A 25385-nucleotide genomic window follows, 5' to 3' on the forward strand; every position below is an offset into this window, starting at 1 on the left:
CCAGTCTGGTCTGGACTTCCCCACAACTCCATATATGCAACTTCCACCCAACAGCCAGTCAGGGGGAAGGGACAGAGTCAGGGCTTCCCGGGACTTCGGGAAAAGTAAGGTAACAGGCGATAGAAAGCAAGAGGCCACAGGGGCCATCTTCTTTCCTATCAGGAATCCACTGATTCCAAAGACAGGGCCTGGGCATCCCAAAATGGAGGATGCACAGGGCACCTGTCAATTCAGCACAGAGCTGCCACCAGCCCGTACCCTGCTCTGTGGGCCACACACAGGTGCCCAAAAACACACACTAGGAGTACAGGATCGTACTCCCACCCATGGGTGCCATAAGGGTATCCCAAGGGTCTGTTAACCAAACCAAATACAGGAAGAACCGCACCGCCAGGAGTACCACACGACCTCCTGCGTGGCAAAACAAGACAGAACACATGATAAAAAGCAATAAAAGACAAGGCTACGGAGGCCCTGTCCCTCCAATGCATTTCCAGCATCACAGTCGCCCACCCCCCAGACTGAGGTTAGGGCGTCTAATCTCCCATGAGATAGACACCCTCATCCAGACGGTCAACACACCTCCAGGAAAGGCAATCTGCATTATCATGACTATTCCCTGGTCTATGCTCTATAGTGAAGTCCAGCCTTTGCAGGCTAATGGACCACCTGAGCAGTTTCGGGTTTTCATCCTTCATCTGCATAAGACAATTTAATGGCTTTTGGTTTGTTTGGACCTTGAAGGTAGAGCCTGTAAAGTAGGGCCTAAAACGCCTAAGGCCACAAACTATACTGAAACATTCCTTTTCAACAGTAGCCCACCTACGTTCTGTACCCTTGAGTTGTCTACTGATGAAGAAAATCGGATGTTCCCTCCCTTTGTCATCAAATTGGGACAAGACATCTCCAATTCCGGTGTCACAGGCATCCGTCTGGACGATAAAGGGCTTGATGTAATTAGGCGCACGCAACACAGACTTTCTTTCAAGCCAACAAAAGCCCGCTAACAGTCTTCAGTCCAATGAACCTTCCTCGGTTGTTTGGACTAAGTCAGAGCTGTCAGAGGGGCAGCTATGGTTCCATAGTCCTCCATGAAGTTGCGATAATACCCAGTGAAGCCCAAAAAGGCTCTCACCTGGGTTTGAGTAGTGGGAGTCTCCCAGTCATGTACATCCTGTACTTTACTGGGGAGAGGTTGGATTTGACCCTCTCCTACCTCATGATCAAGATATGTGACTTTTCCCTGGGCTATCTGGCACTTGGTGGCCTTGATAGTGAGGTTAGCCCTTTTCAAGGCCTGCAACACTTTATCCAAGGGAGTCAAATGCTCCTCCCAAGTGGAACTGTAGACGGCGATGTTTTGTAAGTAGGCCACACAAAAGGCCTCCAGCCCACTGAGTGCATGATTGACTAAATGTTGGAAAGTGGCAGGTGCATTCTTCAACCCAAAGGCATGACTCTAAACTGGTATAGCCCCTCAGGTGTTGAGAATGCAGTCTTTTCCCTTGCATAGTCCATCAGAGCTATTTGCCAATAGCATGAGGTGAGGTCAAAGGTGCTCACAAATTTGGCAGCACCTATGCTGTCCACAAGCTCATCAGCCCTGGGCAATGGTGCGCGTCAGTTTTGGTGACGGCATTGACTCCTCTGTAGTCCACACAGAACCGCCAGTCCTTGGTACCTGCCTGGGAACTTGCCTTGCGGACAAGGACCGCTGGACTGGACAGGGGGCTGGTTTAGGGTTCTATAACCCCCAGATCCAACATCTTGGCGACCTCAGCCTGGATGTGGTTCTTAACTGTATCTGACATACGCTAGCACCTGCCTTTGACAGACACACTGTCACCAGTGTCAATTCCATGCCTACACCATGGTCTAAGGCCTGGCATTAGTGAGAACAGAGAGGCATAATGCCAGAGCAAAGTCCTGCAGGCCCTCTGCTGCTCTGTCGTCAGATCTGGAGAGAGATGCACTCCCTCCACTGAGCCATCCTGGGGGTTGCTATGCAGCAAATCAGTAAGGGGCTCACTCTCATCCTCTTCTTGCTCTGAAGCCAGCAAGAGACATGAGACTTCTCCTCACCTATGGAAAGGTTTGAGACTGTTGACGTGGAATACCTGAGTGGTTACCCCAGGGACTCCCATGTCAACTAGATAATTGACTTCGCCCATCTTGGAGATTATCCTGAAGGGTCCAGTCCACTTATTTGCCAAAGCTCGAGGCTTGGTGGGCTCCATCACAAGGATTTCCTGACCCAGAGTCTTATCCACTTACGAGGCCTTAAGGTCATGCCAGTACTTGTTCAATTCCTGGCTGGCTTTGAGATTCGATGACACCTGACCCATCATTGGTCTCATCCTCCGTCTGAAGCCTAACACATAGTCCCCCACTCGCTAGGCAGGACCTGGAGGGGTGGCTTCCAAACTATCTCTGATTAAGGCAAGGGGCCCCCTCACTGGATGGCCAAAGAGTAACTCAAAAGGGCTGAAACCAATACCCTCTTGAGCTACCTCTCTGTAAGCAAACAGCAGGCATGGCAGAAGGAGATCCCATTTCCTCCGTAGGGGCTCTTCCAAAGCACATAGCATGCCCTCGAGAGTTTTATTAAATCTCTCGACCAGACCATTGGTCTGGGGATGGTAAGAGGTGGAGAACTTGTAGGTTACCACACACTCTTTCCACATGGTTTTCATGTAACTCGACATGAAGTTGGATCCTCTGTCAGAGACAACCTCCTTAGGGAATCCAACATGGGTGGAAATGCCCAGGAGAGCCCTGGCAACCACCTTGGCAGTTAGAGTCCTAAGGAGTATAGCCTCAAGGTACCTGGTGGCATGATCTACCAAGACCAGGATGAACAGATGTCCACCTGAAGTGTGAGGTTCAAGGGGACTGACAATGTTGATGCCCACCCTCTCAAATGGTGTGCCTACCACTGGCAATGGCTGCAGTGGGGCAATGACACTGCCTCTAATTTTGCCAGACAACTGACAAGTTGGACAGGTCCTGCAGTGGGACTCCAGTTCTACTCCCATCCAGCGCCAGCAGAATTGGGCAGAGAGCCTATGCTTAGTCTTCTTGGTACCAAGATGACCAGCTAAGGGCACCTCATGCCCAACTACAGTAGGAAGGGCCTGTAAAGCTGGGGTACCACCAACCGCTTGAGGGTACCAGGTTCAGGCTTAGTGGCCTCACTAACAAGGAGGTCACCCTCCCAATAGATCCGGAATGTCCTAGGCACTTCTCCCTGTGCCTGGTACAGGGCCTGTTTCCTCAGACCCTCGAGAGAGTGGCACTCTCTCTGACCCTTGCAGAAGTCAGCCCAGGAAGCTCCCCCTTCAGCCAACAGGCTTTGAAGGTCGGGGTGGTCCTCTGGGTTGAGCACCTCTCCCGCAGGAGGGTCATCTGCCGCGTCTCCCTCAGGAGTTGAGTTTAGGTTTACCACTGGATCCAGCCCATCCACAGCATGAATCCCAATGGGTGCTGCGGAAGGTGCAGGAAGAGAAGGGGTCCCTTTCGCAGAGGCGGCCTTCTTGTTCTTCCTTCTTCGTCGTGCCTTGGCTTTACCTGTCGGCGAGGGTACCGGACTCGCAGCCAGACCCGGTATGACCTGTGATCGGGTGTCCGCCGCAGCAGCCATGGGTAGACCATCCAAGATCATCCATATTTCCACCAAATCGTTTCCTAACAAAATGTTAGCAGGCACGTTGTCCTGAACAAGGACTGGAAGCTTCGCTGTCTGGTCTCCAATCGTAATGTTGACTAAGGCTACAGGCGATAATTTGGGAGGCCCACCAGCTAACCTGGTAGTTCTCAGAGGGACACCTACATAGTCCTCTGGCTTCAGAAGGGTCCTGTCCAACACTGTCATGCTCACCCTAGTGTCTCTCAAACTAGTTAAAGGCTGACCATTCAAGAGGACACTTTTCAAAATCCTACGGGTTTCTGTGGGATTGTCAACAGTACTTCTACCTACTGGTGCCAGGCCCCAAGGGACACTAGGGAAATCTCTACAGGAGCACCAAATGTGATCCCTGTAGAGGAGGGGAGGACGGTGGCCTCCACCTCAGGCATTGGGTAAGGGTAGGTCAGGATGACAGCCAGGAGTCCAAGTGCCTTACCTTTACACTTGGGGTCACCCTTCTTGTGATCCAGAACCACACAGTCCCAAAAAGTGCCAGAAATATGGGGTACGGTACTGGAACCACTGGGAGCCAGCTTTGCAGCAGGTGGACCACTAATCTTACTCCCACCCACATAGGATTTATCCCCACTACATTTTTGGGCCTTAGAAGAGGAAGGTTTTGGTTTATTCGACTGTGACTGCTTCTGGGACTCCTCAGCCTTCTGGGAGGTCCCCTTTTCTTTGTCCTTGTCCTTCCCACTGGAGTCATTAGGGGACACCCGGTGAGACACCCACTTGTCAGCTAGCCTGGCCAGCTTAAAGGGATATAAAATGTTCTGGTTAGTAACAGCTCCGGTGAACAGGCTTCCGAATAATGTTCAAAACACAAAAAGTGTGATAATTCAACAAATGTTTTCACTTTGTACCCATCAATCCACCCCATCATGTTCAGGTGCGCAGCACTCATCCAGTCAACGCAAAACACATTCTCTCTTTTCTTAAATTCTCTGAACCTTTTAAGGTATTGGATAGGTGTCTTGCTAAACTTCGCAATAAAAGGAGACTTCATGCACTCATACTGACCCCTTTCGTCCACACTCAGTTTCAGAATACAGTCATATCCAGCCTGAGGCACCCTGCTTAACAAACACTTCGCCCTATTTCTTTCATCAACATCATGAATTGCACATGCCATCTCAAACACTTCAATCCATTGGAGGATTTCATAACCCTCCGCCTACACACCTGTTGGGAAATATTTCATATTGTATGTCATTTTCCCTCCATGTGGCAACCCCCAAACTATTTGCTGCTGTTTTACACCCGGATCTAGACTTTGCCAGAGAAGCGCAGTCTTCTGCCACACTCCTCTGGGCTTTCGCTCAATTCTTATGGGGAAACTGACATGCCCTTAAGGCAGTCAGTACTGGGAGACTTTGTTTCCCTTAGTCCTTTCCTCATGTTGCAGCTTTTGTGCAACATGAAACAAGAGTGCACTGTAACTTACTTTACCGCGCTCTTGGGTCTCTAGTCATTCCAAAGGCCCCAGAAACTCTCACTGGACTTATTATGAACTGTGCAAGTGTGTCACGGACAGGACTGATGGCAGCTATCGTTTCTATTGTGTTTTGAACCCTTTTTCACTATGTTATCTGCGCTTACCGCATTTGGCACAAATGAGGGGCCTGGCTCCAAAATGGCCATACCACAAGGTTCTTTGTCCTGTCCTCTGACCTTCTTGCCCCTTCACCTTCCCCAGGTCGAGCCGACCCGGGTCTGTCCTTATTTGGCCATGCACTTTCCCGCGAAACGCTTTCGCAGGCTTCTGCATGCCTTGTGTGTGCCTCCAGGATGTGGGCTGGGATGTCTGTTTCCAATACACTTCCTGGGTGCCAGAGAGTCTGGAGTGTCCTGAATGCCTGGGACCACCGTGGTCCGTGATAGGTCCATGTATGGTGTGAGTGTTTGTGAGCAGATCTCCCATTGGGTCCTCTCCGTTTTGGCGCGAAGGGAACTTTGGATAAGAGGAGGCTGAAAACACCACTACCATGTCGATCTCCTGAGTTCACACCGAACAAGGGATAAGGAGCCAAGTATCCTGCAACAAGAAGCTGAGTCGAGGAACCACTGGTGATCCACTGAAGGTTTGGCACCCTGAACTGCTGTCGTACTGCAAGACCCCTCTGCATCTGATCGTCCTAGAAGGTCTGCGAAGGCGCTTCGATCCATTGGAATAGTGGGATCAACTATTCCCGGCACCTTCATCAAACCCTGCAAGTAAGCCTCTTCGGAAGCGTCCCTGGGCCAACCAGTGGACTGACCAGCTTTTGCAGGACGTTTTGCTCTGTCACCACCGTCATTTTGGGGAAGCCCTCGAAACTTGGCCTACTGCTTGCTCTGCATCTACGGCACCCTCACACCAAATTTCGTACCCTTGGCATTCCCAGGTCTGAAGTGAGATGAGTGCACCCGGACCAGAGAAAACGTGGTTACCGTGTTGTCCTGCTGCGTTAACAACCTGTGCACGTCCGCTGCATTTGGGACACCCTCGACCCTGCATCCTCCTACACAGAATCTACACGGTGTTGAGAGGTCCTGATCATTGCAGCTGAACCTGCCAGCAACGTGAACTGAACTGGAGAAGTTTGGGTCTGCCTGCGTCGGACCGGTGAGTAGTCCATACCCCAACTGGTGGCCCCTTGTGCAGGAGCCCGTTTCTTTTCTACCGCTGTTGCGAAATAGCGACTCTATCCCGCACTCTCACTCTGCCTCTGCCCATAAGTGGAGGCCTTGCTTGAGTAGTGAGGACTTGTTCTGCATCGCTTCATTCACCTTCCTGAACTGCCTGAGACCCTTGAAGAGACCCTACTTTATCCATTGGCACCAGCGCGTGCAGGTACTTTTGAGCATAAGGCTCCTCTCTTCATAGGGCTCGGACTTCCTCCTAGTTAGGTTATTTCAGATGTCGAACTGGGTCTAATGATTATTTGCACTGCCTGTTTTCCTCCCCATCTAGGTGGTCTACATATTACGTGCTCCTAACTCCTTAGACCACTCGGTCTTGTATATATTGTGTATTGATTGGGATGTGTTGGTTTACTTTAGTATTATTGTGATTCTTTGCTATGGTCGATGTTACAAAAGCCTTGTAATAAATGTGTCTATATTTTTAATATAACACCTGTCTGGAGTAATTTGTAAGTGTCCTTGCTTTGTGTGCTCATTGAGGTCTTTCCGTCAACCTTACCCCTCTTGAGACTTAGGGCCTCATTACATGGTATGCGGTAACCATGGCTCTATTAGCGCCATGGTTGCGGCCAGTATTTTACCGTGTCCGCCTTGGTGGATGGCGGAATTACCGCCCTACTCCAAGGTGAGCGGGGCCGGTAATTCCCCATTCACCAAGGCACTTCCCCATTCCCATTTTTGCCCCCGTAAGGCTCAATGGGAATGGGGAAGGAGCTAATTACGGTACCGCAAATTGCGGTACCGTAATTAGCACCAAGGTCCATTTGCGGGCCCGTTCCTTAACGGCAGCTAAAACCAGCCGTTGAGGTCGGGTCCGGCAAAGGGACCTCGTATTAAGGTTGTAAGGGTTTACTGGTACCGATGCCCTTACTGGTACCGGTAAACCCTTACCGCATTCTGTGTAATGAGGGCCTAAATCTTGACCACCGCCATCGCTACCCTGATTGGTATGGCTTGTCCAGAGGTTACCCTTTCCAAGAGACTAGGCTGGCTTTCTGAACCTCTGCCACTCCAGGTCAGAGTTCAGAAATCCATCTTAACAAATTGGTGTACAGCGGTGGGATAGGACTGAAGGTATCCAGTGTTGCGCACGAGCGAAGGCATTTCAAGTTATTCCTACCAGGACACATAGCAAAATTGTCATAGTATAACTTTTTAAAGGCCATAGTCCTATCTAACAGTATGGAAACAAGTACCTTGTTAACTTTAAATGCTTCTAAATCCGAAACATTGAAAAAGATGTGTGCTGAGAGAGGTGTCTCCTCTCAAGGCACCAAAATGGAAATTATCCAAAGAATCATGGCGTGGCAAGAAGCTCAGTTTAGCGCTATAGCTTCAGAGGACAGTGCAGAAGGAGGTGGGGCTGCTCTCATTGGTAGAACTGACAGTTCTGCCGCTGCACTGGTCCACAGCGACCATGAGGACAGGGAGGATGAAATGTCCAATGTTTCCTCTGCCAGTGCTGATAGGGAAGCCATGCTTGAATTCAAGAAGCAAGAGCTGCTGTTTAGGCAGAAGGAGCTTGAGTTCAAAATGGCCAAACTCCACGAAGAGCTTGAGTTCAATATGACCAAGCTAAAGATAGAACAGGCCATAAAACAGAAAGACAGAGATCACCAGTTGGAACTGGCCAAGCTTCAAGTTGCCAATGGATCCAAGGGTCCTGGACATGGGTCTGGGGCCTCCTCTCATCCAAGGTTTCCAAAAGATCTGCTCAGTGTGTATGAGGAAAGGAATTACATTATGGACTGGCTGAATACATTTGAGTATGCATGTGAAGTTCAACAAGTTGACAATGCTGATAGAATTGCCTGGTTACTTAGCAGACTACCCCATTCTTACTGCAGTGCCATTATGGAAATGTCGAAGGCTGAGAGAGCAGATTTTGCAATGTTGAAGCAAACTCTCATTTTAAAGTTTGGAAAGACTCCTGCCCAATACTTAAAAAGATTCAGAGAGTATAAGAAAAAAAGAAGGTGGTACTTGGGTATCTTATGTAACTGAATCCTTAAAAAACTTGACTGGCTGGGTCAAAGGTTATAAGGTTTATACCTTTGAAGGTATGATAAGTCTTGTAATGCTGGAACATATTTTTGCTTCTTCTTCCCCTGAGCTTAAGCAGCATTTGGCAGATTCAAAGGAGATAGATCCCAAGAAGCTTGCCATTGCAGCAGATTTATGGGTGTCACATCGAGTGTCCCATAAGGACAAGACTCAACCTGGTAAGCAGGAGGAAGGGAAAAAGTCCAAAGATAAGGAGGGTGGGGAAACAGATAATTCTTCTTCCCAAAAGGGCCACAAAAAGAAAAATAAGGGTAAGACACAAGAGAACTCACAGGGTAGTGGAGGTCAGCCTCCGAAACCAAACTCTGGTTATAATAAGCCTCCCTATGCAAACAGACCCAATGGATCTTGTTTTGCTTGTGGAGCAACTGACCACGTGAAGAGGGATCCCCGATGTAAGGTAAAAACCTTGGGGGTCCACTCTGCTAATCTGGCCTTCTCGTCCTACGAGGAAGAAGAGATTACCGGAGCATCCTTCTCCTCTGACTCCTTCCCCAGTGGGATAGAAGCTGAGGTAGTTTTAGTTTCCCTGGGTTCCTGGAAGCCTAAAGTCGCAGAGGTTTATGCTAGGATTCCAGATAACACCAAGCACTACTTTAAAGACGGTGTGCTGATCAATGGAGTAGATACTTCAGCTCTTATGGATAGTGGGTACAGTCGAACTGTAGTGGATTCTACCTTGGTATACCCAGAGAAAGTAGCCAGAGCTACTCTGATGCCCACTAAGTTGGCTGACGGCCCACCTCTCATGTTCCCAGTAATATCTGTAAATCTTACTATCAATGGTACAGCAGTCAGGATTCCAGTGAGCATTCAGAGGAGTGTCCCAGGAAAGGTCTTGTTGGGCAATGATCTCAGAGCTTTAGAGCTTGTGGGAGATACTGCTGACAGACCCTGCACAAGGTCTCAAACAAGGGCAGCATTGGCCAAGACCAATGCTCTACCCCAGCCAAAGGGGAAACCCCAGGCTAAAGGAGTCAAGAAACCAAGAAGAGGGAAAGAGAATATTCCCCCTAACCCCCGCTACCACTGCGGTGGAGGTAGTTGGTCAATCACCCAGACCTGATGAGGAGGTGGTGATGCCTGAAGTATTTGACCCCCATGACCATCCTGAACTAAACGATTTGTTAGTTGAAGGTGGTCCTGACAGGGAAGAATTCAGTAAAGGCCAACGTGAGTGCCCATCTCTGGAAGGCCTAAGGAGACAGGCCTGCTCTCAGCTTGAGGGTGAACCTCCTGGGAAGCATCAGATTTATTGGGAAGGTGGACTCCTGTATAGTGAGCCCACAGAGTCTACAGAAGGAGATCATAGGAGGTTGGTGGTTCCCTTTGCTGTAAGACCCTTCCTCCTGTAGTCGGCGCATGAAGTGCCCCTTGCTGGTCACCTTGGTATTAAAAGGACCAAGCAAAGGTTATCCATGCACTTCTACTGGCCCAAGATGGGGGTGCAAGTAGAAAGTCACTGCAAGAGTTGTGCCTCCTGCCAGTTATCTGGTAAGAGTGGTTCAACAATCCAAGCTCCATTGGTACCACTCCCAGTTGTGGGAGTACCATTCGAGAGGGTAGGGATCGACATAGTTGGTCCCCTTGACCCCCAAACATCCTCAGGCAATAGGTTTATCCTGGTATTGGTCGACCATGCCACCAGATATCCTGAGGCCATCCCATTGAAAACTGTTACTTCAAAGTCAGTCGCAAAAGCTTTACTCAGCATCTTTTCTAGGGTTGGCTTCCCTAAAGAAGTTGTGTCTGACAGAGGCAGCAACTTTATGTCTAAGTATATGCAGGCTATGTGGAAAGAATGTGGGGTCACCTACAAGTTTTCTTCCGCATACCACCCTAGACCATTGGTCTGGTGGAACGGTTTAACAGGACCTTAAAAAGTATGATTGGGGCTCTGGAAGAACCTCAAAGAAGAAAATGGGATTTCTTTTACCATGCTTACTGTTTGCCTACCGAGAGGTACCACAGGAGGGTGTTGGCTTCAGCCCCTTCGAACTTCTGTTTGGTTACCCTGTGTGGGGACCCTTAGCCATAGTAAAGGAGGGTTTGGTGATGCCCACTCCCCCTATTAATATCAACATAGTAGACTATGTGTTAGGGCTCAGAAAAAGGAAGGTACTCCTGATGGGTCTGGCTAGTGATAAATTGAAGGCAGGACAAGCCCTGATGAAACATTGGTATGACCAGAAAGCTTCCCTCATCAACTTAACACCTGGTCAGCAAGTCCTGATCATGAATCCCATAAGGCCTAGAGCTTTACAGGATAAATGGTCAGGCCCTTACACAGTGGTGAGCCCCTGGGTGAGGTCAACTATTTAGTGGACCTTGGAAGGCCTGGACAGGCTCCAAAAGTGTTCCATGTAAATAGGCTGACGGCTTTCATCCCAAGAGTTGAAATCGCAGCACTGCTATTGGCTTCAGATTTTGAGGAAGAGGAGTCTGAAGCTCTCCCTGACCTGTTTCAAAGCAGTCCTTCAGATAGCTCCTTTGAGGGTGTCTGAGTGGCCCCTCACCTGCATTCTGATCAACAGGCAGAGGTGAAAAGTTTGCTTAGGGAGTTTTCTCCCCTGTTTTCACAGTCCCCTGGTTTGACACCTTGGTGCAAACATAACATAGACACCGGAGACAGTGTACCTACCGAAATTAGGGGATGCAGGATGTCAGACAAAGTACAGTCTTACATTAAGACGGTGGTCAACAAAATGTTAGATCTAGGGGTGATTGAACCCTCTAGTAGTCCTTGGTCCAGCCCTTTGGTTTTGATTCCAAAAGCAGGTACTTCTGAATTGAGGTTCTGCATGGATTACAGGGCTCTGAATGCTGTCACCAAGACAGATGCACACCCCTTGCCTCAAACAGATGAGCTGGTGGATACCTTGGATGCCTCCAAGTACCTCAGCACGTTTGACCTCACTGCAGGCTATTGGCAAATAGCCCTTGCAGAACATGACAAGGAGAAGACAGCATTCTCAACTCAGGAAGGTCTTTACCAGTTCAGGGTAATGCCTTTTGAGTTGAAGAATGCACCTGCCACTTTCCAGAGGCTTGTGAATCATGTGTTGAATGGGTTGGATGAATTCTGTCTTGCATATCTGGATGATATAGCAGTTTTCAGTGCCACCTGGGAAGGCCATGTGAAACACCTTTGGATTGTGTTAGAGGCTCTTCAGAAAGCCCACTCGACCATAAAGGCCAGTAAATGCCAGAAATGACAAGGCTCAGTGGTTTACCTTGGACATAAAGTAGGTGGAGGGAGGATACAGCCTCTACCCAGTAAAGTACAAGCAGTACAAGACTGGCCTACCCCAGACCCACAAACCCAAGTGAGAGCCTTCTTAGGACTCACAGGGTATTACAGAAATTTCATGGCAGACTATGGCACCATAGCTGCCCCTCTGACTGCTCTCACCTCTCCGAAGAAACCCAAGAAGGTGACTTGGACTGAAGAGTGTGAGAAGGCCTTCAATGGCTTAAAAGACTCCTTGTGCCTAGGCCCCTGTCCTCAGGGCCCCTGATTACCAAATACCTTTTATTGTGCAGACAGATGCCTCTGACACTGGGATAGGAGCTGTACTATCACAAGTAGATGAGAAGGGTAAGGAACAGCCTATTGGCTTCATTAGTCGCCAGTTTAAGGACAGAGAGCTCAGATGGTCCACAGTAGAGAAATAATGTTTCTCTGTTGTGTGGGCCCTACAGAAGCGGTGGCCCTGCCTCTATGGGACCCACTTCACTGTGCAAACTGACCATAAGCCCTTAAATTGGCTAATGAACATGAAGGGAGAGAATCCAAAGTTGCTTAGGTGGTCCATAAGTCTACAAGGCTTTGACTTCACTATTGAGCATAGGCCAGGTGTCCAACATAGCAATGCTGATGGGTTGTCCTGAATGTTTAACCGACCTGAACAAGAAACTCATCCATGGGTGGATTAGTTCCCCCTGTCCTTAGTCTGGGAGGGGCGAGTGTTAGGAAAGATTTCATATTGTATGTAATTTTCCCTCCATGTGGCAACCCCCAAACTTTTTGCTGTTTTTTTACACCCGGATCTAGACTTTGCCAGAGAAGCGCAGCCTTCCGCCACACTCCTCTGGGCTTTCGCTCAATTCGTATGGGGAAACTGACATGCTCTTAAGACAGTCAGTACTGGGAGACTTTGTTTCCCTTAGTCCTTTCCTTATGTTGCAGCTTTTGTGCAACATGAAACAAGAATGCACTGTAACTTACTTTACTGCGCTCTTGGGTCTTTAGTCATTCCAAAGGACCTAGAAACTCTCGCTGGACTTATTATGAACTGTGCAAATGTGTCACGGACAGGACTGGTGGCAGCTATCATTTCTCTTGTGTTTTGAACCCTTCGCCATGTTATCCGCACTTACCGCGTTTGGCACAAATGAGTGCCTGGCTTCAAAATGGCCATGCCATGAGGTTCTTTGTCCTGTCCTCTGACTGTCTTGCCCCTTCACCTTCCCCAGGTCCTTTTTTGGTCATGCACTTTCCCGTGAAACCCAACGCTTTCACAGGCTTCTGCATGCCTTGTGTGTGCCTCCAGGATGTGGGCTGGGATGTCTGCTTCCAATACACATCCTGAGAGTCTGGAGTGTCGTGAATGCCTGGGACCACCGTGGTCCGTGATAGGTCCACGTATGGTGTGAGTGTTTGTGAGCAGATCTCCCATTGGGTCCTCTCTGTTTTGGCGCAAAGGGAACTTTGGATAAGAGGAGGATGAAAACACCACTAACATGTCGATCTCCTGAGTTCACACCGAACAAGGGATAAGGAGACAAGTATCCTGCAACAAGAAGCTGAGTTGAGGAACCGCTGATGACCCGCTGAAGGTTTGGCACCCTGAACTGCTGTAGTCCTGCGAGACCCCTCTGCATCTGATCGACCTAGAAGGTCTGCAAAGGCGCTTCGATCCATTGGAATAGTGGGATCAACTATTCCCGGGACATTCATCAATCCCTGCAAGTAAGCCTCTTCGGAAGCGTCCCTGGGCCAACCAGTGGGCTGACCAGTTTATGCAGGATATTTTGCTCTGTCACCACCGTTGTTTCGGGGAAGCCCTCGAAACTTGGTCTACTGCTTGCTCTGTGTCCATGGCACCCTCACACCAAATTTCGTACCCTTGGCATTCGCAGGTCTGAAGTGAGACGAGTGCACCCGGACCAGAGTAAACGCAGTTGCCATGTTTCCCTGCTGCGTTAACAACCTGTGCACGTCCGCTGCATTTGGGACACCCTCGACCCTGCATCCTGCTACACAGAATCTACACAGTGTCGAGATGTCCTGATCATTGCAGCTGAACCTGCCAGCAACGTGAACTGAACTGGAGAAGTTTGGGTCTGGCTGCATCAGGGACCGGTGAGTAGTCCATACTCCAACCGGTGGCCCCTTGCGCAGGAGCCAGTTTCTTTTCTACCGCTGTTGCGAAATAGCAACTCTATCCCGCACTCTCACCCTGCCTATGCCCACAAGTGGAGGCCTTGCTTTATTAGTGGGGACTTGTTCTGGATCACTTCATTCACCTTCCTGAACTGCCTGAGACCCTTGAAGAGACCCTACTTATCCATTGGCACCAGGTGAGTGCAGGTACTTTTGAGCATAAGGCTCCTCTCTTCGTAGGGCTCGGACTTCCTCCTAGTTAGGTGTATTTCAGATGTCGAACTGGGTCTAATGATTACTTGCACTGCCTGTTTTCCTCCCCATCTAGGTGGTCTACATATTACGTGCTCCTAACTCCTTAGACCCCTCGGTCTTGTATATATAGTGTATTGATTGTGATGTGTTGGTTAACTGAAGTATTATTGTGATTCTTTTCTATAGCCGATGTTACAAAAGCCTTGTAATAAATGTGTCTATATTTTTAATATAACACCTGTCTGGAGTAATTTGTAAGTGTCCTTGCTTTGTGTGCTCATTGAGGTCTTTCCGTCACCCTCACCCCTCTTGAGACTTAGTATTGACCGCCACCATCGCTACCCTGATTGGTCTGGCTTGTCCAGAGGTTACCCTGTTCCAAGAAACTAGGCAGGGCTTCTGAACCTCTGCCCCTCCAGGTCAGAGTTCAGAAATCCATCTTAACAATACCCACCAAATCTTTCATAATCTTGGTGGCCGGGGACCTGCCACTCTCAAATGGCTTCGCTGAAGTCTCCACTCTAGCTCTCTCCAGCTGAATTTTCTGGTGCTCAGTGTCCCTATCTTTGAGTATCACTTGCTGTGCCAACTCCTCTTTCTTTAGTTCAGCTTCTGTTCCAACATTTAGTATTGAAAATCTAACTGTTCCCGTTGTAGCTACAATTTTAAAAGTTCATTCTTCAAGGTTCCTCCCTGAATAGTAGTGCTGGGGTTTGGAACAGAGGCAACAGGAATGGTGGCATCCCCAAGGATAGGGCCCTCATTGGTTACATCCCCCCCCCTTCAAGAGCTTTACAATCAGTCTGGTAGTCCATCAGGGCAGCTAATAGCTGAGCCCTAGACCTATCCTCAAAGTCAAACTCCCTGGCTTCAGAAGCACTCTGGTGAGCCTCTAAGCTCATCCTAGTCAATGTACCATTTTCAATAGACTCCATTGCTTGTAATGTAGTTATCTTGTACACAACTTAACCTCAATTTAACCAAATGTAGATATTCTGTAAGTGACAAGATTACACACTGATTCTTAAAACCATAAGCATCCCACTGCTGCCACCAGTGTAAAGACTGGAGGGGGTTGTCTGGACTCCTGCTCTCTAAATGGTAGAGGAGAGGCACAGGGGACCCCAGCCAAGATTCTCTATTGCGGTAGCTATGTTCGAGCAATCAAGGCCTAGCTTCTCAGGGGGTGATGCAGGCTGGTTCTCAAGTACAGTGTAGTCCCCAAGCAACTACAAAGGAATGTCCACACACTGTATTGGTTAAAATACACTCTTTATATAATTAATTTTCACGGTTATATGCACAATCACAATAACTCACTTTGTGCTCAGTATATCTACAATGGCAAATATATACATATTTCTACGTGGTACCACAATTACTTTGATTCCTTTAAAGTGCATTAACTAGACTTAGTTTAAATGTCACAAAAATCACGTAATAAAGAGAACCAACAATAAACATGGGAGGCAAGCAGTTGGTTAGAACATTTGGCAGAATTCTGGTCCCGTTACCTAGACACAGGCCTGTATGAGGATCCCCCCACCTGGGCAACCTGTAAATAAAGATATATCATACAAGCCCAGTCCATATATTGTTCTTATTTCCTTCTAAATAGTTCTACCACCCCAATGTACCTGTTCGACGTCGTGTCATCGACAGATCCTTGTTGAGTGGCTCCCTTTAAAGCAGGAGCCACGGATCGTCGAGTTGCCACGGGGAAAAAGGGTGAACACGGTTGTTGCGGCAGCAGCTTTGGTTCTTGCGGTGCTCGTTGACGATCGGTCAAAAAACGTCCTGCAAGCTGAGGCGTGTGATGCACCTCAACGATGAGTGTTCGTTGCCACAAAGAGTTACTGAAGAACATTGGCCCAGCAAGGGCATCGAGTCATCTGCGTCTGGTGTTGGTGAACGGGACGTGATCATGGCTGGCATCAGTAACTTAGTCGGCATCTCTGAGGTCTTCGGGTGGTGGGAAACCCACCGGCGGATTCTCCTCCATCGTCGGTAGCCTTGACTTTCTCCAGCAGGAGGAGAGCGGTCGATGAGGGTGAACAAGGGAATCCTTGGATCAAATGTTCTTAGGCAAAGGGAGCACTGCGGCTCCGGTCGGTGGCAGCGGTCGTCGACTGTGGATGCCTGTCCAGGGCTTCCCTTTGTTCTCCTTGGTGGTCCCCTTCTCCGGTCGGCAGCCTTTCGTAGGTCTGTCTACCAGGGAGCTTTGGCAAAGATCAGCTGGTGCACAATGGCCCCTCGTAGCTCGTGGAGAGGTCTCCTAGTCAGGTCCTCTCTTGGATCAGTTCCTTGAAGGCATAACAGCTTTCAGATTAGTGAAGGACAGCAGCAGCAGTTCTTCTTCTTCCAGTGAGCTTCAAAGTTAAGCATCCGTTTCAAGGTCAGTTTCTACTTCAGCTTCTGAACGATTTCTAGCAGTGAGAGGCCCCCAGATATACTGTGGATCACCAATTCATTCTGCTAGGTCACACTCAGGCCACCAATCACTCAGAAGGGCATTCAGGCAGTCAGTCAGTCAATCAGGCGCACAGTGCATTCAGGCCATTCTTCTCCATCCAGACACTCACAACACAGAATGTGGATTCAGACAAGCACTCTGCCATTCATACCCGATTCGGGAAGGGCTGTCTCAGTCATTGTGTCAAACACCAGATACTAGACACCCATAACACAGAATGAGTACTCGTCACATACTCCATTCACCCAGGTTCCACCCCACGGGCGTACCCACAAAATACAGTCATTGGGAAGGCTCCAGCCAGCCTGGCCTGGACTTCCCCACAACACCATGTATGGAACTTCCACCCAACAGCCAGTCAAGGGGGAGGGACAGTGTCACGGCTTCCCGGGTCTTCGGGAAAAATAAGGTAACAGCCGATAGAAAGCAAGAGGCTACAGGGGCCATCTTGTTTCCTATCAGGAATCCATTGATTTCAATGACAGGGCCTGGGCATCCCAAAATGGAGGATGCGCCGGGCACCTGTCAATTCAGCAGAGAGCTGCCACCAGCCCGTACCCTGCTTTGTGGGCCACACACAGGTGCCCAAAAACACACACTAGGATACAGGGTCGTACTCCCACCCATGGGTGCCATAAGGGTATCCCAAGGGTCTGTTCACAAAACCAAATACAGGAAGAGCTGCTCCGCCAGGAGTCCCACATGAACTCCTGCGCAGAAAGCAAGACAGAACACATGATAAAAAGCAATAAAGGACAAGGATACGGAGGCCCTGTCCCTCTGATGCATTTCAGCATCACAGTGAGCACATATTTTTTTTCTGCCTCTGTGGTGACATTCAGGGCCGGTCTTTGCATCAGGCAATGCAGGCAGCTGCCTGATGTGCCAGTTTCTAGGGGGCACCAGTCCAACTGCAAAACCACCACCATGATCCAAGATTCTGCATCATTTTATTATTGTACAACGTGTAAAAATACAAAGTGCTATGAAATTATTCAGACTCAGTCTGAGCAGTGTAGCATGTCGGTTGTCTGTAGCGTTGCAGGCAAAGCCATGCTAGCACCTCCTGGAGTCTGCGAGCTCCTGCCGGGCTCAGCCTGCATTTAATTTCATTTTAAAAGCAACATTTGTTGCTTATCAGTTCTTGGGCCCCGGCCTTCCCCGATCGCACTTGCCTCCTCCTCAGTACATGCACTGTACAGTCGAGTTGGGGGCGATTGATTGGGCTGGGCTGGGCTGCTCAGCTTCAGATTTAGGACATGGACTAAGAGATTAGAATCTATAGCAGCACACAGCTTCACCATTGAGCTCGGGAAGAACAAGAAGCCCCAGCAAGGGCAGCAGGACAGGCCAGCCACTGGACCAAGCCCAACACCATGTGCAGCAAGTGAAATGGCTGCTTGCGGCCTGCCAGTGGAAGACTGATCACTGGGAGACCCGACATGCTGCTGACTGCCTGCACACACTGACGAGGACAGTGAACAACCAAGCAGCTGATCAAAGGTTCACTGACAGGCCTCTCTGCCCCTTGTTTGTTTGAGTTCCAATAAGGTTGGCAGCTGATAACACCTATTTTAACTGCCTCAAGTGTATTCAGTTTAAATGCACCATGCAAAGTTTGCCTTCTGTGAATCTTTGGCATTCATCGGGTGTTTTTATAGCCAGCACTGTATAGAATGGGGTTAAATGAAGCCGCCAAGCAAAGTGTGGCAGAATCTCTCAACAGAGCAGTTTGAAAAGGATTTACATACACACTGATAACCTAGTTAATTGGGATGGCAAGCTGCAGAGCAAAGCACAGCTGGTAGGTCACACAGTACGGAGGAAACCATGCCATGGTGTGCTCTAGAATATTGGTACTGGCGCTGCAATTTGTAAACCCTCAGGAGGGTAAAGAGGTGTGGGTAGAGGACATCATACACACAAGTGCAGGGTTTAGGTTTCTATTTCAAGAAACAGATTTCTTGGCAGGTGAATTCACACAATCTCACCCATCCCCTTTTCCTGCCACTGCCAGTACCACCACCTGTATCACACAGCTCTCCCCTCTCGTCTGCTTCTGTTTCACAATTGTTTCCTCTTGGCACTCTTTCTCTCTCTCTCTCTCTCTCTCTCTCTCTCTTTCTCTCTTTCTGCATTACTCTCCCTGCATCCTACTCCTTTATCAGTCTCCCACTGCCTCCCTGCAACTGCAAGCTTTCCACTCATGCTTTCTCTGTCCCTTTTACTCTCAACGTGTCTTCCCCCACACTGTCTTCTCCTCTGTCACTCTCGCAACCTCTCTCTGCCCCTGCTTCCCTTTGTCTCTCAGGCCTGGACTGGCCCACCGGGACACCGGGAGTTTCCCCGGTAGGCCTCGAGGTGTAGGGCCTCTTTTCTTGGTGGAGGGATACATAATCAAAGGGAAATCATGACATAATCCCATGCATCCAGCCAGGCTGGGCTGGGTGGAGTTTGCGCGGCGTGCTGCCTGGGTGACCTTTCTGCCCGTGGCTTGTGCGTCTGCAAATTATGGGAGTCATCGGCCAGGCACATCACTGAAACTGCACGTTCCTAGTGTGCTGCTCGCATGCGCATGTGCGGCCCAACGCATGCCAGTTACAGTTTTGGTGACTCGACGATGAGGCAGGCTGTGGGCCTGCACCATCTGCATTGACTGTTTGGCACTGGCTCAGGGCAGCAGGTCTCGTTCCTTTCACAGAAAGGTAAGGCGGCATGAGTACCAACTTAAGTCTATCACAGCGCTGCAAAATGCTGTTTATGAGAGCAACTGCAGGCACGTAATGAGAAATTCGTCCTTGTTCCTTTCCATCCCGACAGTATATAAATGTGACTGGCATTGGGGTCTGAAATGGTTCATAATCATAAGGTCAAGTGAGGAGTTAGGCGCCGTTGCACTGGGAAGCGCTATAAGTATGTGCGTATGTAGCATACGTTAGTGTAGCGCAAACCTAGCTAGAAAACAGAAGAGCGATACAGAGGGGCGAACTCTAATAAGGGGGTAGCAACGTGCTTGGCACTGAGATTTGGACGAACATTGTGGGCACTGCAGGAAACATAACGTGCACACTGCACGTGCATGCGGAGGACGACTTCCGATGCATTGATATGGGATTTGATTTAAACACGGAAACATGGTTCGTAATATGGATCTCTCTTGTTGTTCCCCTCCCAACTTTGCTTTTTAAAAGTTTCCAGAAAAAGCACATCTCTGTGAAATAATTTGCCACTGCAATGCGTACATGGTATGCTTTAAGCACATTTATGGCACGATGATGCATTAGCCATCGGTAGGCGCGATTGCACGGGAGAGGAGGAAGAATAAATCAAGATTAGCTGTTGTCAACTGTCACCTCTACACTGGCTCACATGGGCTTTCTTTCGGATTCTTAGTGTGCGGTTGAAGGTCCTTGTGCAGTGACTTGGTATCTACGTATTGGGCATAACCACAGCAATATGCAGAAAGCTTCACAAGGTTTGAAATTTGGCGGCCCGGAAATTGGTTTTGGCCAGTGGTCAGTGGCCAGTGGTCGAAGTGCATGAAAAGAAGTAGTGGAACTATGTTCCCTACTGGCCTGCACCACTCGCCACGAACCCCATCTCCATGGCCCCTCCTACTCACAATACAAACCCCCAAACAAATGTGCCCGCTGTTTAAGGAATGTTCAGTACAGTGCACTGAAGTGCATATTTCAACTGTTTCCTACACTTTTATTTTAAAATGAAACTTCCAGAACGGTTTCTTTCTAAAATAAAAGTATAAGAACAGGAAAACTTAATTTAAAAAAGTAGAGGAGCACTGCTCCCAACGGCTCCCGCTCACTTCGACCACTGGAATTGGCTAAAGTGCCACACAGAAGCTGAAACTATTGCATTAGAGTATAGCTAGGAAGAAATAGCACGAGGTGGGACACAAAGCTTGTAGGTGTTTAGTTATTTATTTAGCTATTGACTGTACATGGCTATAATAAGCCCTACGGCCATTTCCACCTGCTTTCAGCCCCTCTCCAACCAAAACACATCATCCTGTGATCTCTTTGAGCTAGTTTTATCAAGCCTTACCATCAAACTGTGTGCTCAAAGTGCCTGCCAGTGTTTTCTCAAAGCAGTCTTCTGAGAGTTAATGACTTAATTGGAACTGCAAAAGCACTACCGGTGTAATAAAAATGTCAACCAGGTCTGCCTTCAGCCACTCGATTTATAAGCACTATACATGTCCTTCACTGAAGTCCTGTTCAAAACAAGCATTGACAAAGCCAACTGTTTAAGCTTGTGCATCAATATTAGGCATTCACCAGGCACTGCTGTTATATGCCGAGGTACACTCACCACTTTCCACCTGCTACAATCCAGTTAGTACGACTACAGCAGTGCCTGACAAATTCCTCTCCCACCATGCCTACACAAAAGCCAACACTGTTGGCATTGCCAGTGCTCATTTAATAGTGCCTTTTATCTGTATCCCCTTCCTAGCATGAGAATAGGATGAAATGGATTAGGGATGCATGTTGTCTGGGTACTTTTAAACTAGATGAATTAATTTTTCTCATCTGCAAAATGTGGAATGTCCCTGGTCCCTCTATCATCTACTTTGAAAGATCATGAATTTAAGACATGACTTTTCAATCCATATATGTTTAAAACATGCTTCAAATGCACTCATTTCGACCAATTCTAGTCAACATTTTCTTGGGGGAAACTCAAATCCCCTCATAGAAGGAGGGTTGAGCTCCCGTCATGTGCACGCTCGTTCAGTGAACTATGGGGCCACTTTGAAAAATATTCCAGGGCCACTTTTGGTTCCCAGTCCGGCTCTGTTGTCTCTTAACCGTCCCTCAAGTTGTTCGCCCTTCCTCACATTGGGGGTTCGGTCTCTTGGCTTGTCACTCTTTGCAGTCTTTCTCACTGTCGTCTGCCCAGCCCGGCCTCTCAGGTTTCACTATTTCTCGCCTCCTCTGTCTGTCCCAGAATTGTACTTCTACCGTTGCCTCCCCTCTCTCCATGCAGACTCACTGTTTGGCTCAGTGTAGTGATCTTCAACGTTTCTTGAGGTTCCCTCTTGTGCCGTTTCTCTTACCGCCTCTATTAGCGTGTTCTTTTTTGCAATTCACCACCCTTTGTGAGTCGCCCCGGTTTCTTCCCCTCTACCATTACCATGTGTTTCCTTTTAATTAAAAAAAAAGAATTATTTTCCTTTCCCATCTACTGCTTGTTTCCCCAGTCGTTTCTTCTCTGTCTCATGATATGTGACAGGTCGTTCCTCACTCTTTCTCAGTCTGTCTTTTTCTCTACTCTATCCATTGCGACTGTTCCCTCTTTTCAAGCTGTGTGAGGTTCTAATCCCAATAAGACAGCTTGTTGGTTTAATGTCTCTACTGCAAGAGACGTAGCGAGACTGCAGAGGGCTAGTTTCAAGCACAGTAAAATAGCTCAGAGAAATTGTGGGACACACTGGTGTCTGCTGCTGATTTCTGCTTGTAGCCTCCACATCACAGGTTAGATATCCTGCAGGGCCAGCACTAACATGTACCCTTTTCATGACCACAAAATTAATAACTTTGAATTTGGTAATAATGACAATGCTTACTGGATGACTGTGGTTCCTCAAGTTTGAGATCATAATGAGTATGCAAGCTTGTAATGGTACTTAAGGCACAACAGAACCATCTCTCCTTTCTATCTTTTTGAATTAAGAGGCAATCCCCCTGTGTCAGAGTCAGAGAGCTGTCAAAGATTTATCACTCAAGTGTCCGGTTCTGCTGAACTTCTACTGCTAGAATGGCACCACCGATGCTTTGGGTAACAGATTAATATGAATGTACAGTTATATTGCAGTCTATGGAGTACTACCAGCAAGATGAACAGTTGGGCACCAGGGGGTAGCTTTCACCCTCACATCTTCCACAGTGAAGGGAAACAGGACATTTTGGACCAGTCTCTGAGGCTTCTATGGCTTTTTACTGCCTTTGGGAAAGCCATCAGGATGAGCGTCTGGTAGCAGAATGTGTCATGGCCGTAGGACGGAATGCCCTGTATGTGATCGGAAGTGTCCTGGCAATGGGATCAGTTATCCTGCAGACCTGTTTTTTTTTTACACAGTCTTTGTAACCATAAATAGTGGCAGCACCTTAATTAATGGCTTCAGCAGTTAACATAAACACTGTAGAAGTGTCCCTCGTGAAACTCACAGCTCTGGTTAATGCATGCCTTTGTATTCACTGTTTGACAATCAGATGGTTTTATGGAAAAAGCTCTATTGAGGTGTGTTCAAGTCATGACCTGCAGGGCAGTTTACAGAGATCTCAAGTTCTCCAATATCAAGTGTGAAATAATCACCCTTTCCTGGACTGCAGCCCAACATTTAAAAATGTAGATCGGAAGTGAAAATGACACACTAAAACGTGCCCCAATTTAGAGAAAAAGATTTTAGAGACGGGCTTCAACATATTTTTGAGCAAGAAGAGTATGAATTAAATATTGATGTTAGGTAAGAAAAGTGGGTAGTAGTTTGTCTGCATTCCCAGCTTTGTTCAACGTTATATGCTCATGCTGAGAGCATTTACTTAGCATGTGGATTACTATTGTACAACAGAAGTGTACACATTTGCCTTTGCCACTTAGGTGGGTTCACCCCAACGGACCAGGTGGACATGTATGTAGATTTGCAGAGATTTCTGTGCAACTCTTTTGTGAATGTTAAGACGTTTTGGAGGATAGTTCCTGCTTTTAATCCTTAAGAAGCAATGAAACGAATACCATATACTGGGTAACAGTAACATCTGTTTTTTCCAATGCAGTAAAGCTTGTGGCACTCATGTGGATAGCGTGTTGTGCTTAAAGTAGGTACAGAAGAGAGGATCTGGGTGCAGTCTATGAAAGTGCCATGGTTTACTGATTTCCTGTGAGATGGACTGGACACAACGCAGTCACAGGGGTAGTAACATGCAATTTGAGTTGTTGTAATTTTAAGGGCCTGGGGGGCTCCAATGATGCTTCCCACCTGGGGTGCAATCTGGTCTAAGACTGGCCCTGGTGACATTGTCTAAAAGTGGAATAACTTCTGGCATCTGCAAGATACATTCTTGAATCCTGAGGTTTTCCCAGTTCGCCAATGTATTTGAGTGCCAGAATTTTCCCATAATTGGTTTTCTTAAAGTATCCAATTTGCTTGGTTTTATAGGTGTCTGAACCCAGCTTTTTTCAAGAGAGGAGTGATCTAATTCTGGAGCCCTCACGTCACCTTGTAATGAGTCGCTACATAGATTGTATGGGTAAGGCTTGTTGGAAGATATGTACACCTGTGATCTTCGTTTATTTTGTGCTTTCTGACAGCCTCTGTTGATTTTAATCAGACACCCTGGGACGGCTCAAAGGCACACGAGCCCCACAGTCACCGACCCAAGATAAGTCAAAGAAACAGTAATTGGGCACCACACAGGCGGGCAAGCTCAAGGAGGTTATTTGAAAGCAAAGGTAGCTGTCCGTATAGAAACTGTGGGGGCGGCTCACATCTAAGAAAGATCACTGGTGCAACTCGGTATTGACAAGCTCCCTGTCAGGGGTGTTTGTTGCTCTGAGTGGATATGAGGTGGGATTGATCCATTCCTACTCCAGACCCGGCGCAGTTCCAAGACGCACAGCCCACAGTCATTGAGCTAGCGGGATCCGAGGGACAATCACTTTCTCTGGGAAATGCTTAGAATGAATTGATAGCGTTATCAGGGCAGACCCCACAGGAACTAAGAAAGATTGGTGTGGAGGAGTAGGAGCCTCTCTCCTCGAGGTTGGGGCTCAAAAGTTGCAAGGACCAAAGAGGCGCCCTTCTGCGCTGTGGTGCTGAAGGCCCAAGTGGCACCAACGGACAAGACAATACAAAGCAATACGTTTATAATGTGGATCTGCAGGTAGGAGCAAACATGTACTTTCCTTTTGTGCATTTGTTGATGAATAGCGTCATGGTTGTAGCGCACAGTTGCAGGTGCTTTCTGGGTTGGTGCAGGCATGACAGTCCCAACAGTCCCAGCAGACAGGGACGGAACAGGCTGCAACTCATTTCCAACTCCGCTCCACGGTCTGCAGAGTTTTTGTTGAATTGGCTCTTACTTTCTGACACACGAATAAAGCTGGAATCCAACTCGACATACAGGCCCACCCAAGCGGCCACCCATACATTTAAGTGTGCACCCTTTCACCATACAGGCACATCAAGCAGCCACCCATACATTTAAATGTGCACCCTTTCACCATACAGTCACACCCAGGCCGCATCCCATACATTTAAGAGTGCACCCTTTCACCATACAGGCACATACACACAGGCAGCCACCCATACCTTTAAGTGTGCACCCTTTCACTATAAAGGCACACATGCACACCCAGTCAACCATACATTTAAGTGTACACCCTTTCACTATACACTCACACAGGCACACCCAAGCACCCACCTATGCATCATGAACATTACATATACACATATATATACACACACACACACACACACACACACACACACACACACACACACACACACACACACACACACACACACACACACACACACACACACACACACACACACACACACACACACACACACACACACACACACACACACACACACACACACACACACACACACACACACACACACACACACACACACACACACACACACACACACACACACACACACACACACACACACACACACACACACACACACACACACACACACACACACACACACACACACACACACACACACACACACACACACACACACACACACACACGCGCGCGCGCGCGCTTGGTCCTGTCATCTGCAGAGGATCTTG

This window comes from Ambystoma mexicanum, chromosome 2p (assembly GCF_040938575.1).
Source record: "Ambystoma mexicanum isolate Mex_15411 chromosome 2p, UKY_AmexF1_1, whole genome shotgun sequence".
Classification (NCBI taxonomy): Eukaryota; Metazoa; Chordata; class Amphibia; order Caudata; family Ambystomatidae; genus Ambystoma; species Ambystoma mexicanum.